Source organism: Ovis canadensis, chromosome 18, assembly GCF_042477335.2.
Source record: "Ovis canadensis isolate MfBH-ARS-UI-01 breed Bighorn chromosome 18, ARS-UI_OviCan_v2, whole genome shotgun sequence".
Classification (NCBI taxonomy): Eukaryota; Metazoa; Chordata; class Mammalia; order Artiodactyla; family Bovidae; genus Ovis; species Ovis canadensis.
The window spans coordinates 45,962,626-45,977,712 of record NC_091262.1 but is presented as its reverse complement, the minus strand read 5'-3'; the positions used below and the strand labels follow the sequence as shown (position 1 = coordinate 45,977,712).

The 15,087-nt window shown below is 38.7% G+C and overlaps 1 protein-coding gene across 6 annotated transcripts in view; it reads left to right on the top strand.

Moving 5' to 3' along the window:
* Positions 1-15,087, top strand: part of PEAK1 (pseudopodium enriched atypical kinase 1) — a 323,221-nt gene that overhangs the window by 200,187 nt on the left and 107,947 nt on the right. The window contains exon 5 of one of the 6 annotated variants that reach the window (XM_069560149.1): positions 8,529-8,728. The exons of the other annotated variants lie outside the window; for them this stretch is intronic. The gene's annotated coding sequence lies outside the window, so the exon portion shown is untranslated. The remainder of the gene's footprint in view (positions 1-8,528; positions 8,729-15,087) is intronic. 6 annotated transcript variants of the gene reach the window in all.

Sequence of the window (15,087 nt, the reverse complement as noted above, 5' to 3'; positions counted from 1 at the left end):
CCATTCCCAGAGTCTCGGCAGCTGATCTCTACTGAATACTGCAGACTCCCTCAGAATGTTTTTGTAGGGGACTTGACTGGTTTTGAATGAGGAAGTAGGTTCTGGAGAGCTGCTGGAATGAACATCACTGGAATAGTCTGATAAAAGGCTGAGCTTTCTATGTCCAGTACATCCTAAGTGATAGAGAAGCCATGTGGATAGTGCCCTCTGGCAGAGCCGTGTCTCCTGGAGAAGAGTAAAGCTGGTTTTGACTGTCAAATGGGTCATCTAAAACCACAGCCATCTTATCCTTTAGTGCCCAGGACCCTCAGTATCTGTAGGGGCTCATGAAAATGTTTTAAAGTCTTTTGAAATCCAAAGGAACAAATGAACAAAATGTTTTAAGACCCTGTTGCTGGCAAAGATTGAAGGCAAAAGGAGAAGGGGGCGGCAGAGGATCAGATGGTTAGATAGCAATACCAACCCAATGAACATGAATTTGAGCAAACTCTGGGAGGTAGTGAAGGACAGGGAAGCCTGGAATGCTGGAGTCCATGGGGTTGCAAAGTGTCACGCATGACAGTGATTGAATACACATGCATTAATATATTTGTCTTCATACCAAAAGGGCAGTAAATACAATTTTTCACTTTTTTATGGAGGAAGGGCCATGAAGATAAAGTGTTCTGGGGCCATAAAATTCATAGTGCAGCATTGCCTGAGATGTACCCACTTCTCAAGTTTGGTGCTAGACTGCAAAAAAGCAGCAGCTTTGGCCAGATACGTGATATTTTAATCTACTTCTTTCTCTCTGCATCTTAGTGCTTCATTTGTCTAATGAGGAGTATGGATCAAGCATACTCTGAGGGTCTTGCAGGTCAAACTTTATTCACTGAAGTCCTGCACCAGAAGTTCTGGAAAAGTTAAAGGCCAAAGCAGGTTATCTAACATGACCTTATTATGAACTCAGGTCCTGTGAGAACCTGTGGACACAGAACAGACCCGGTAACCACCCTATATTTTTTGAGTCAAGTTAGAAGTACAAGTTCAAAATGATAAAAGCATGATTAGAATGCAACTGGTAAAAAATTAGAGGTAGTAAAGTGTCTTGTGTAAGTACTCAGTAAAAATGAATGTATAAAATAATGATGTATGTAAAATATTAGCCTATTTTCTTAAGAGAAATCTGCATTTAACAGAAAAAATATTAACCTGTGGGATTTTTTTCTTACTTATGCTCTACAGAACAATAGCAGAAAACATTTTGGAGATGGTTGTATCTAAACTATTTAAATCTATGGACTTCCCTGACAGTCCAGCACTCTGTTTCCAATGTAGAGGCTGTGGGTTTGATCCCTGATTAGGGACTAAGATCCCCATGTCATATTGAGGGGCCAAAAAAAGTACTTAAATCTCATTTCTACAAATTATAAGCTTCTGAAGATTGTTGTTACTGTTCAGTTGCTAAGTCATGTTCAACTCTTTGCAACTCCGTGGACTGCAACACACCAGGCTCCCGTCTTTCACTATCTCCTAGAGTTTGCCCAGGTATTATGTCCGTGGAGTCTGTGATGCCATCCAACCATCTCATCCACTGTCACCCCCTTTCCTCCTGCCTTCAATGTTTCCTAGCATCAGGGTGTTTTTCAATGAGTTGGTTCTTCACATTCAGGAAGCCAAAGTACTGGAGCTTCAACTTCAGCATCAGTCCTTCCAATGAATATTCAGGGTTGGTTTCCTTTAGGATTGACTGACTTGATCTCCTTGCTGTCCAAGGGACTCTCAAGAATCTTCTCCAGCACCACAATTTGAAAGCATCAATACTTGAGCATTCAGCCTTCTTTACAGTACAGTTCTCACATCCATACATGACTACTGGAAAAACAATGGCTTTGACTGGATGGACCTCTCTGCTTTTTAATACACTGTCTAGGTTTGTAGTAGCTTTTCTTTCAAGGAGCAAGCGTCTTTTAATTTCTTGGCTGCAGTCACTGTCGACAGTGATTTTGGAGCCCAAGGGGGGAGAAAAATCTGCCACTGTTTCCACTTTTCTACCATCTATTTGCCATGAAATGATGGGACCGGATGCCATGATCTTTGTTTTTTGAATGTTGAGTTTTAAGGCAGCTTTTTCACTCCCCTCTTTCACCTTTATCAGGAGGCTCTTTAGTTTCTCTTCACTTTCTGAGATTAGAGTAGTATCATCTGCATATCTAAAGTTGTTGATATTTCGCCCAGCTTGTGATTCATCCAGGCTGGCATTTCACATGATGTACTTTGGCGCTAGTGGTAAAGGACTTAGGTTTTACAGGAAATGTAAGAGACACAAGTTTGACCTCTGGGTCGGGAAGATCCCCTGGAGGAGAGCATGGCAACCCACTCTAGTATTCTTGCCTGGAGAACCCCATGGACAGGGGAGCCTGGTGGGCTATAGTCCATAGGGTGTCAAAGAGTCAGACACTACTGAAGTGACTTAGCACACATGCACTCTGTGTATAAGTTAAATAAGCATTGTAACAGTATACAGCTTTGACATACTCCTTTCCCAATTTGGAACCAGTCCATTTTTCCATGTCTGATCCTAACTGTTGCTTCTTGACCTGCATACAACTTTCTCAGGAGACAGGTAAGGTGGTCTGGTACACCCATCTTTTTAAGAATTTCCACAGTTTGTTGTGATCCACACAGTCAAAGGCTTTAGTGTAGTCAATGAAGCAGAAGTAGATGTTTTTCTGGAATACCCTTGCTTTTTCCATGATCCAACAGTTTTTGGCAATTTGATCTCTGGTTCATCTGCCTTTTCTAAATCCAGCTTGTACATCTGGAATTTCTCGTTCATGTACTGCTGAAGCCTAGCTTGAAGGATTTTGAGCATTATCTTTCTACCGAGTGAAATGAGCACAGTTGTACAGTAATTTGAACATCCTTTGGCATTCCTTTCTTCGGGATTGGAATGAAAACCGACCTTTTCCAGTCCTGTGGCCATTGCTGAGTTCTCCAAATTTGCTGGTATATTGAGTGCAGCACTTTGACAAATCATCTTTTAGGACTTGAAATAGATCAGCTGGAATTCTATCACTTCCACTAGGTTTATTCATAGTAATGCTTCCTAAGGCCCGCTTGACTTCACACTCCCAGGATATCTGGGTCTAGGTGAGTGACCATACATACCATCACAGTTATCAGGGTTTTTAAGACCTTTTTCATTTAGTTCTTCTGTGTATTCTTGCCACTTCTTTTTAATCTCTTCTGCTTCTGTTGGGTCCTTGCCATTTCTGTCCTTTATTGTGCCCATCTTTGCGTGAAATGTTCCCTTGGTATCTCCAGTTTTCTTGAAGAGATCTAGTCTTTCCCATTCTCTTGTTTTCCTGTATTTCTTTGTATTTCACTTAAGAAGCCTTTCTTAGCTCTTTTTGTTCTCTGGAATCTACATTCAACTGGGTATATTTCTCCTTTCTCTTTTGCTTTTCGCTTCTCTTCTTTTCTCAGTATTTGTAAGGCCTCCTCAGCCAACCACTTTGCCTTCTTACATTTCTTTTTTGGGGGCTGGTTTTGGCCTTCTTTGTAGCCAAAGATGGAGACACTCTATACAGTCAGGAAAAACAAAACCTGGAGCTGACTGTGGCTCAGATCATGAGCTCCTTATTGAAAAATTCAGGCTTCATTTAAAGAAAGTAGAGAAAGCCATAGGCCATTCAGGTATGACCTAAATCTGAAGATTAAGCCCAGAATAAAACTGCTTTTTTCTGTTTATTTTATAAGGTTTTATCATTTTCTGTCTAATCCAAAATGTGTGCTATATTAAGATATTAGAACAATATTTCTCTGACTTCTACCTCTACTGTCTCTATGTTATTTATTTTTTGGATTTTGGTAGAAAATGGTCAATGCCTATTTGATGTTCCTCCTATAGTAAATGGGCCTCTGTATCAGTTATACTACTCCAACCTCCTTATTTGCTTACGGATAGCATACCGATAGAAAACAGGAGGATTTAATGGATGCCTACAAAATGTATGATTAGAAAGGTTAATTTGCTGAAAAACAGGTATTACAGAATGACAAAGAATTTACTTTTAGATTGCCTTGGGTTTTTTCCCCAGTCTAGTCTTTTGATGTGCATCAGAAACACCTGTGCTACCTTTTTTAAAAAAAAAGTAAAAATATTTTGGTGCCATCTCAGACCTGCTGGTTTAGGAACTATGAGGATGTAACCCATGCATCTGTATTTTGAAAAAGATCCCAGACTCTTGTGGCAGGCACTGAAGGTTGTGAACTTCTAAAGTATAGTCAAACAGAAAGAAGCGTAGACTTTAGACTTAGATCTGACTCCATAGCCCAGGTATGCCACAGTCTAGGTATATGAAGCAGGACGTAGGTCTATGACCAAATTACTTAATCTTTCAGAGTTTCAATTTCCTTATCTATAGGACTGGAATGGTAACACTTCAATAAGGTAGATGTGGGACTTAAAGGAGATAATAAAATTTCTTGACAGTAAGTGATAGCTGGTATTGTTATTCTAACTATTCTGAGTTATCCTCGGTTTTCCTCTTGACTTATGAAGAGTGAGATTTATCTCACAATAGTTCTTTTTCTGCATCCAAAAAATATTTATGCAGAACTTCCTCCAGCTATCTTTTAATTAGACATGTTTACTTTGGGTTTTGCACTTTCCTCCAAGCTTGCCTTTGGACTACTTAGAAAAATAATAGAGAAAATAGGTAGCATCTTGGCTTTTAGCTTCCTTACCATCCTCTGGAGTAGCTTATTATTTTGGATCTAGTTTCAAAGTTATTCACTGTCTTGTTTTAAAAATAGGAATATTGGTTTATCTTGAACTTGGGACATAACCTTGTTAGTTCCAAAATCTTTAGAACAGTGGGTTTTTGTTAATGAAATAACATGTGGATGCCTAATTCTTTGTATTGGCAACTCTGTCATCATATGTTTATATGGTTAATCTCTGTAGATCTGTAAATGATAATGTTTCAAATTTCTTTTGAAACATCTCAGGTAAATTTAACTGGTAATGTAATGGTGGAAAAACTCTAGAAGAAAAGAGAAGAGGAAAGAGAATGTCTTGTTCTGGATAATGGTCTTTCTGCATGTATAATATCACCCATATATTTTATTTTCAGTTGCCACAAACTTGACAGAATTAAGGGAGAGTATTGATTTCTCTTTTTGTTTCATAGTTCAGGATTGATCAAATACTCAGAGCACAGGGCTAAGCTTGAATATTTAATTTACACAAACTTTGCCTAGGATTGAACAAGACTATGACTACTAGCTGCCTTCTCTCGTGAAATGTACATCACAGTGCCTTCTAGCAAGGGGCTCCCCCTTTATTTACTTTGTTGGCTTCATCATATATAGAAAACTGAGTGTATTAAAAGTTATTTTGAATTTAAGAATTGCAAGTGCTGGAGCTACATACCATCATGCTTGGTGTAGCCTTCCTACTTGTTTTATTTCTAGGATTGCCATTAAGAGTAGTCTTCTGTTCACTATTTGATTTTGTGTGTGTGTGTGTGTGTGTGTGTGTGTGAATCTCTGCTGAGATTCCACCATTGTATATTTCTGAACCACAATACCATTTAGGAATATCTAATACCACCCTATTGTTGGGGTTTGTTGGGGTTTTCCATGAAATGTTACAAAAAAACCCAAATGAACTTTGGGACCAACCCTATAGTAAGTATGGAGAAGGAAATGGCACCCCACTCCAGTATTCTTGCCTGGAGAATCCTGTGGACTTAGGAGCCTGGTGGGCCGCTGTCCATGGGGTCACACAGAGTTGGACACAACTGAAGCGACTTAGTATAGCATTGTCAGACAAGGAAATGCACAAGCTACAGCAGATGAGGATATGAATAGACAAAAACCATTTTAACCACCTGATACTTTCAAAGATCTAAACAATCATCATAGTGTAACACCAGTCAATGAAACATTAAGTTGTCTACTATGTGTAGGCTTTATCTGAACATACCAAAGAAATGGACTGTCTCTGAGAACAATGTAGTTGGGGAAAATATCCAGAGATCCATAAATGCAATTGCAAGGTAACTCCGCACACCAAGCTCTTAACAGGGGTCATGTAGTATAATATAATGCTTGAGAACATAAACTTTGAAACCAGATTGCCTGGGCTGAAATCCCAGCTCCTCTACTAACTGTGTGACCCTGGTCAAGGACTCAAAAGTGCTTCATCGGTAAAGAGGAAATAGTAATCGATCTGAAGTATGGAGAGTTTTGAGACCCAAGTTAAGAAATGTAGCTTTGATAACACTGAGAAACAGGAATTCATGGTAATTTTTTGAACAGACAGGTTACATGATGAAATTAATTGAAGAACATTATTTTAATGAGTGTATATAGATGGGGTGAGAAGGCCTGGAGGCAAAGACAGCAGCTGGGAGAATGCCAGAACATTGTAAACATGAAAGGTGCAACTGCAGAAGTGGAAATAGGTGGGAAAGACCGGAAATCACTGTGGAGGAAAAAACAACCAGATTTCATGATGGATTTGATGTGTTTTTAAATACCCCTCTCCCTACAAATGGCATAATTCAGCAAAAGCCTAGAAAATGCTGGTGTAGCAGCTCAGTGGAAATCTCCTGTAAGTGTTGGCGGAAATTATAAACTCTGGGGACTCCAGCTGGTAATGTGTGCATTCACTTACAGCTTCCTTTGCCCCTTTATACACTAGAGCACAACAGGACATATTGGCTTATCCGTTTAGGACCTGTCTCTATAGGAGATGCTTATTGAACTGAACACATTTGTTTAGAACTAATTGACCTTTCTAAAGCAGTGTTTTTTTAAGAGCTTACTCAAATTAGACAGACTTTAACCATCTGATAAGTCAGAGACAAATCAGTCCTCTTTTAAACAAAGCCAACAATCCTGTTAAAGGAGAAAAGCAGCAAAGATGGAAGGTATTATCAGACAAAAGAATGCTGTATTAGTGAAACTGGCCAATCACGAAAATTTTATTATAATTTGAACATTGAATTTATTACTAATCTTTTCTTGTTTTTATGGTATTATCTGGGTGACGCGGTCTTTTTTGTTACAGGATATAAGAATGTTAGATTTATGAGATTATAAAGTAGAAGAATCTAGAATCAGAAATAACATAATGTCTTGGTATCCCTAAGATAAGGTAAGGTAAGATGAAGTCGCTCAGTCATGTCTGACTCTTCGTGACCCCACGGACTGTCGCCTGCCAGGCTCTTCCATCCATGGGATTTTCCAGGCAAGAGTACTAGAGTAGGTTGCCATTTCCTTCTCCAGAGGATCTTCCCAACCCAGAGACTGAACCCAGGTCTCCCACATTGTAGGCAGGCACTTTACCATCTGAGCCACCAGGTATCTTTGACTGGATTTATTTCTCTTCAGTTAGAGAGATTCTTGAAGTTAAAGTAGAAAAAAACCAATATTCCATCTAATTTTTAAGCTTTTTGAGGATTTTGACTCAGATTTTTTAATTTTGATGCTTAATAAAGAATAACCCTGATAAAAAGTAAGAATGTCGGTTTAAGAGAATTCCCTTAAATTATACTCAAAGCCATGGATTTTTGACTCAGAGGCAGTCTTTCTTGTCCCATGTGAGTACTTTATAAACATAACAATTGTAAATTGAAAGTTTTTAAAAATCTCTCAAGTGAGGCTATTGTTTTCCCCTTTAACACATTGTGGTCTGGTCAGTTACTTCAAGCAGGTTGGTTTTAACTATGTGACAGATCTCCTGTTTTCAGTGAGGAGAAGGATCCATCAGTAATTTTATGTTTTTGTTTCTGTAACAGGACATTGATAATTTTATTTTATGACCAGTCAGTTCCTTAATGGGTTTAACTGTGTTCTCTCTGTAATCAGATGCATTTTACTCTTCCCACTAATCTTATTCGTTTGGGTTGTGGCTAGATGTGTAAAAAAAACTCTATTTTTATGAGATCTTTTGTTTTGACAAATGAACTCATAAATCCTTTCAGTTAGCAATGGTATTAGAGACCACTATTGAAAGAGAAAATTGCATTTTGTAGGGTAATATGCAGGTCACTTGCCACTATAGTTAAATCAAGGAAAACCTTGAATTCAGGTGAGGACAGCTATTGCTTATAAATGCACTTCATTCCTGCAGGTCATATCGTGGCTCTTTGGCCCTTATCACTTTAAGGTAAAATCTTGACTAGGCATGTGCTATTGTTTAGACTTGGATGTTTACTAAGATGAGTGGGTGAAAAGTGAGAGATGAAACTAAGCTCTTACCAGGTAGGAAACAAAGGGTGGAATAATGACTTTAAAATTTGCTGCTAAAGTGCTCTTAGCAAGTGAAGCAAAAGCTACTGTTCACAATTTACAAAATTACATTATGGAAATGCATAAAAATACTTATTTTTCCAGAAAGTATTGTTGGCCCTAGGCTAATTTCTACCTCTTTAGCTTTGAACATAATTTAGTCATTATTGGATTAATTATAATTAAGATAATTGCTTCTCAAGCTTTCATGAACATTCTAACCTTTTAAATCACTGATTTAGGAGGTCTGGAGTGGGGCCTGAGAGTCTGCATTTCTAACAAGCCAACATGCATGCATGCCTGCCAAGTTGCTTCAGTCATATCCAACTCTGTGCAGCCTTATGGACTAGAACCTGCCAGGCTTCTCTGTCTATGGGATTCTCCAGGCAAGACTACTGGAGTGGATTGCCAAGCCTTTCTCTAAGGAATCTTCCCAACCCAGGTATCGAACCTGAGTTTCTTACATCCCCTGTATTGGCAGGCAGGTTCTTTACCACTAGCGTTACCTGGGAAACCTCAACAAGCCAACAAGTGATACCAGTGCTGCAAGTTACTGGACCATATTTTGAGATATGGTTGTTTAGTCGCTAAGTCATGTCCAACTCTTTTGCAACCCCATGGACTATAGCCTGCCAGGCTCCTCTGTCCATGGGATTTCCTAGGCAAGAATACTGGAGTGGGTTGCCATTTCCTTCTCTAGGGGATCTTCCCAACTCAGGGATCAAACCCATGTCTCCTGCATTGGCAGATGGATTCTTTACTGCTGAGCCACCAGGGAAGGAGGAGTCTAAACAATTATTTTTATTACCTTGTAGCTCCTATTGTCTTCCTGTGTTTGCCTCCTCTTGGCCTATAAGATCTAGCTGTTTGGGGGACTTCTTTGGTGGTCCAGTGGTTAAGACTCCGTGCTGCCCCTACAGGGGGCATGGATTCAAGCCCTGGTCAGGGAACTAAGATCCAGGCATGCTATGCAGCGCTGCCAAAAGAAAAAAAAACGAAAGCATTAAAAAAAAAAAAAAAAAGATAAGCTGTTTGCTGTTTATTTGACCACTTCAAACTATTTCAGAATGCTAATGATCCTGTGAGAAAAACAACTGCATCTGAAAGATATGTGCCTTTATTAATGGAAAGTCCATGCTTTGTCTCAGGCCATAGTGGTCTTTTGTTATTTCTTCTTGTAAAAAATTGAATCACTGAGAGGAGTCAACTAAGAAAGATCTTTCCATTTAATTATGGTTATATGAAGAGGGCATGGGTCTTGGAGTGGGGTCTGGACTGTGTGACCTTGGTCAGATTACTTAATTCATTAGTCTATAAAATGAAAATACTTACCTACATAAGGTCACTGTCATGGTTAGTGATAAGCAATAATGTAAATGAAGTATCTGGTATAGTACCTATGGTATGGTTAGCAGTTAATAATAAGCATCCCAGGCACTGAATGGGGTGAGAAAAGCATTGAAAGCCATTTAATTTTCCCCTGGAGAAGGAAATGGTAACCTACTCTAGTATTCTTGCCTGAAGAATTCCATGGCCAGCGGAGCTGAGCAGGCTGCAGTTCATGGGGTCACAAAGAGCTGGACACGACTGAGAGACTAAACAATAATTTTCTTTACATCCAGGATTTCATTAGCAATGTAGCTAACATGGAGGGGGGGGGGGGGCGGGAAAACCTGAACTGTTTTCTGTTAAGGAAAATTAAAGGTTAAAATTATGTTTTAAAAAATTTTTGTTTCTGTTTTGCTTTATGTTTTTTAAAAAATAACTCATTTGATTTCTTTGGGAGACTTGGAGTCAAACCACTTTTCTGAATGACCATTAGATCCCCATGATTCAGAGAAGAAATAAAATTTTAGATTCTCAACCTATTTTGAATAAGAGAATTAATTCCATTCTCTCCTGACTTGTCTGAATTTTTGAGGCCAAGATATGCCCACATGGTGACATTCTCAAGGACTCTTCTGTGTCCTTTTCCTCAGTATAATAGCGAGGAGAATCATCAGGAACAACACAGCTGGCATCTTGAGGAAAATGACATAAAATTGGCATTGCGCACTAAGCCTGGAAAAGCCAACAGTTGTTCAGTTACTAATCTTTTTAGGCAGAGCCTTTGATTTGGCCCAAAACTACTTCAGCTTACCATAGAAGTATCTTTATTTGCTGCCAAATTTCCTCACTAACCTTAGTCTGAAACACAAGCATGTAGGCTATACTGGGGTGTATTGGGTTTTTTTTTTTCCCCTTCATTTTGATTCCCTTTCCTCATTCACATTAGCTGGTTTCCTTATCCAGGGCATGAAATATTTGCCCAGTTAGGTGCTTCATAACAGATTCTTTCTAATGGCACATGTTCCAGGATAACCCATTAGCTATGTTATATAATTGGGAACTCTAGGTTAGAGTATTCATCTGAAAGAAAATATTCTCTCAGTACCCCTGGGCTTAGATCTGTGCTATCATTTGTTTCACTTCAAAGCTAATTGAAATCAGCCAGCCTATGTTTCAAAATATCTACACATATTACCAACCATCTGGCTGCTCACAAATGATGAAGACATTTAATATAAAACCTGGTTAATGCACTAGCCTCTCACCTCTGGAGAACAAATCTTGCCTAGGACACGACAATAGAGGGCGCTCATTTGGGTCCCCAAACTCATAACAATTTGATGTAATCCCTCCCAGGTGACTGACCATGTGATAAACATTCAGAATTATCTTTGTTGGAATCATTGAGAGCTGCAGTGACAGAGCAGAAGGTTTATGTAGAGCCATCAGAGCAAGAATATCTAGAGTACATTACATGTGGGTAAAGGGCATATGAGACTTTAAGTAACTTGATGTAATTCTTTTCTTTTATGAAAGTGATGTTGAGTGAAATACACCTGTAATCTTGTAGTAGAAAATTTGGAATATATGCATTTTCATTTGACATTCTGTATTAGTCTTTCAATCTTTTTTGTTAGATTTATGTGCATTGTTTTTAGCAAAACGGATTATCCTGTATATAAGTAGTCTTTTTAAAACTAGTTATGCTTTATAGATACTTTTCAATGTCTTCAAGTAACCATCTCTATTTCATTAACTGTATAATATTCTGTCATATTGCCATGCTATCTTAAGTTACTAACCTCCAATATTATGGGATATTTAAGTTGTCTCTCATTTCCCTATCAGAAATAACGCTGTACTGAACATCCTGTAGAAATTATTGTGCATGAAAATTAATAATTGAGCATAGCATTGCCTTCCTGTAGATAAATTCTTAGAAATTGCAAGATCCAAACACATGTAAGGATTTAATGTGCTTATTTGTTTTTATCTTTATTCTTTGTATATTTGCAGATGTTTTACGTATTCCTTATCACCCTTGAAAAGACCTCTACTTCTTGGGGGGGTTTGGGAGGCCCATGCCCTGGGCACGTATAATCTTAGTTCTCCGATCAGGGATCAAACCCATGCCCCCTGCAAAGGAAGCATAGAGTCTTAGCCACTTGGACCACCAGTGAAGTCCTTAGACGTGTATATTTTTTGCACTTTTCTTAGGTAGTGTGTAGAATGCTCCGCAGTCTAACCAACAGCTAAGTTGGTTTTGGTTTTTGTTTTTACATTTTAGAGCAATGCAATAGATGATTTATTGATTTCTTAATGTTTAATTTGAATTTCTAGGAATTTTAGTGAGGTAACCTAGTGACAACACCATAATTATTTTTGCTGAGATGTCTCAAGTAAATTTCTTATATATATATAACATTTATCAACTCTAGTCACAAATTAATAAAAGGAAAGTATTCTTTATTCAAGGAACACATTCTAGGTAGTAATAAATAACAGGATTAAAAGACATTACATTTGTTCTGCTGCCTTGAAGCTTTGAGTAAAAACTGTCATTTTTAAATCAAACATCTCAGTTCAGTTCAGTTCAGTCGCTCAGTCGTGTCTGACTCTTTGCGACCCCACAAATCACAGCCGCCAGGCCTCCCTGTCCATCACCAGCTCCCAGAGTTCACCCAGACTCAGGTCCATCGAGTCAGTGATGCCATCCACTCATCTCATCCTCTGTCGTCCCCTTCTCCTCCTGCCCCCAATCCTTCCCAGCATCAGAGTATCTTCCAATGAGTCAACTCTTCACATGAGGTGGCCAAAGTACTGGAGTTTCACCTTTAGCATCATTCCTTCCAAAGAAATCCCAGGCCTGATCTCCTTCAGAATGGACTGGTTCAATCTCCTTGCAGTCCAAGGGACTCTCAAGAGTCTTCTCCAACACCACACTTCAAAAGCATCAATTCTTCAGCGCTCAGCAGTCTTCACAGTCCAACTCTCACGTGCATACATGACCACAGGAAAAACCATAGCCTTGACTAGAAGGACCTTAGTTGGCAAAGTAATGTCTCTGCTTTTGAATATGCTATCTAGGTTGGTTATAACTTTTCTTCCAAGGAGTAAGCGTCTTTTAATTTCATGGCTGCAATCACCATCTCAATGCAGAGTAAATTTTTGTTCATCAACTCTCCAAAACCAAGCAAATTTTACTAAGATATTTGTCATCTTTTACCAAATTTCTCATGAAGAATTTTCTTTTCTCTAAAGAGCACAACTTTTCCCCTTTTTCCTACTAAATTAACCATGGCTATTTTTTCTTCTTTTCCCTTTCACATTTTGTTTTAAAAAAGCCCAACTGTATTTTGCTTTTGTGACTCTTAAATTGCTAGCATTTATAAATGTGTTAACTCTTGTAGAAGAGGGAGGGGATGTTGATGTCTGTATACCCTATACTCATATATATGTGAAGTATTTGCACATAAGTCAGAATTAATTAACGATTATAATGACATTAAAGTACTGCTTACTAATAAATGAATTTTAATATATACCATTTGGAGAAGGAAATGGCAATCTACTCCAGTACTATTGCCTGGAAAATCCCATGGACAGAGAAGCTTGGTAGGCTACAGTCCATGGGGTCGCAAAGAGTTGGACACGACTGAGCGACCATTAGAGTAGAAAACTATATTAGACCCACTGAATTGAGACTCTTAATTAGTTAATGAGGGTAAAATGCCTTGAAGGTGGAGTATCTTCTAAGTGCTATGTATTGTTTTAGTTGGAGTTTTATTCTTTTTGGTAGCAATGGCTTCAAAGTCAATTTCATTTTTACAGTATATCAATCAAAAAGAGGTTTTAATTCTTTTCCAGTCTTCCACTCAGACTCTTTGGCTATAGAAGTATTGATGAAACTATAGTATGGACAGTCCCATAACCAGGCTTTCATTAATGGCAATTTTACATGCTACTGATATGTGGAATGGGAAATGTTTGATTTTTATCTCCTACCATATAATTATATCCTAATAGAATGATAATCTACTATATGGTATCTGAAATATACTACAGTCTGTAATTATCTGTTTCTACTCTGTGAACCAGACTCATACATCTAAGGAATAATTTTACATTGATTTGCTTTTATAACAGTCCTCACTATTAAATAAATAATGAAAGGGGCACCTACTGCCTAATAATAGGAAAATTTACTCTTTTGTGATAATCCATATTATTGCTGAATTTTAGGGTCATCAATAAGTCATTTGCTATTTCATTTCTATTCTTTGCTTCCCTCTGCCAGTAGCCAAGTTAAGAGCTCATTACCTTCCACCTGCACTACTGGAACTGCTTCCTTACTACTCTCCCTACCTCCCATCATTGCAGTTAATTTTAAACAGTACAGATAGATTAATCTTGGACTAAAATATAGATATGAGTATATTATCCTTCTGCCTAAAATGTATATTTTATTGGATATACTCCTAGCTATAGCTAGCATTCGACAACTTACATGATTTAATCCTAACTTAATATTTCATCATTATTTCCCATCTCAGTGCATCTTTCCCATCTAGGCTTTCTTACCTACATACCTTTCCTTCAGTTCAGTTCAGTTCAGTCACTCGTCGTGTCCAATTCTTTGCAACCCCATGAATCACAGCATGCCAGGCCACCCTGTCCATCACCAACCCCCAGAGTTCAGACTCACGTCCATCAAGTCTGTGATGCCATCCAGCCATCTCATCCTCTGTCATCCCCTTCTCCTCCCACCCCCAGTCCCTCCCAGCATCGGAGTCTTTTCCAATGAGTCAACTCTTCGCATGAGGTGACCAAAGTACTGGAGTTTCAGCTTAGCATCATTCCCTCCAAAGAAATCCCAGGGCTGATCTCCTTCAGAATGGACTGGTTGGATCTCCTTGCAGTCCAAGGGACTCTCAGGAGTTTTCTCCAACACCACAGTTCAAAAGCATCAATTCTTCGGCACTCAGCCTTCTTCACAGTCCAACTCTCATATCCATGTATGACCACTGGAAAAACCATAGCCTTAACTAGACGGACCTTAGTCAGCAAAGTAATGTCTCTGCTTTTCAATATGCTATCTAGGTTGGTCATAACTTTTCTTCCGAGGAGTAAGCATCTTTTAATTTCATGGCTGCAGTCACCATCTGCAGTGATTTTGGAGCCCCCCAAAATAAAGTCTGACACTGTTTCCACTGTTTCCCCATCTATTTCCCATGAGGTGATGGGACCGCATGCCATGATCTTCATTTTCTGAATGTTGAGCTTTAAGCCGACTTTTTCACTCTCCACTTTCACTTTCATCAAGAGGCTTTTTAGTTCCTCTTCACTTTCTGCCATAAGGGTGGTGTCATCTGCATATCTGAGGTTATTGATATTTCTCTCGGCAATCTTGATTCCAGCTTGTGTTTCTTCCAGCCCAGTGTTTCTCATGATGTACTCTGCATAGAAGTTAAA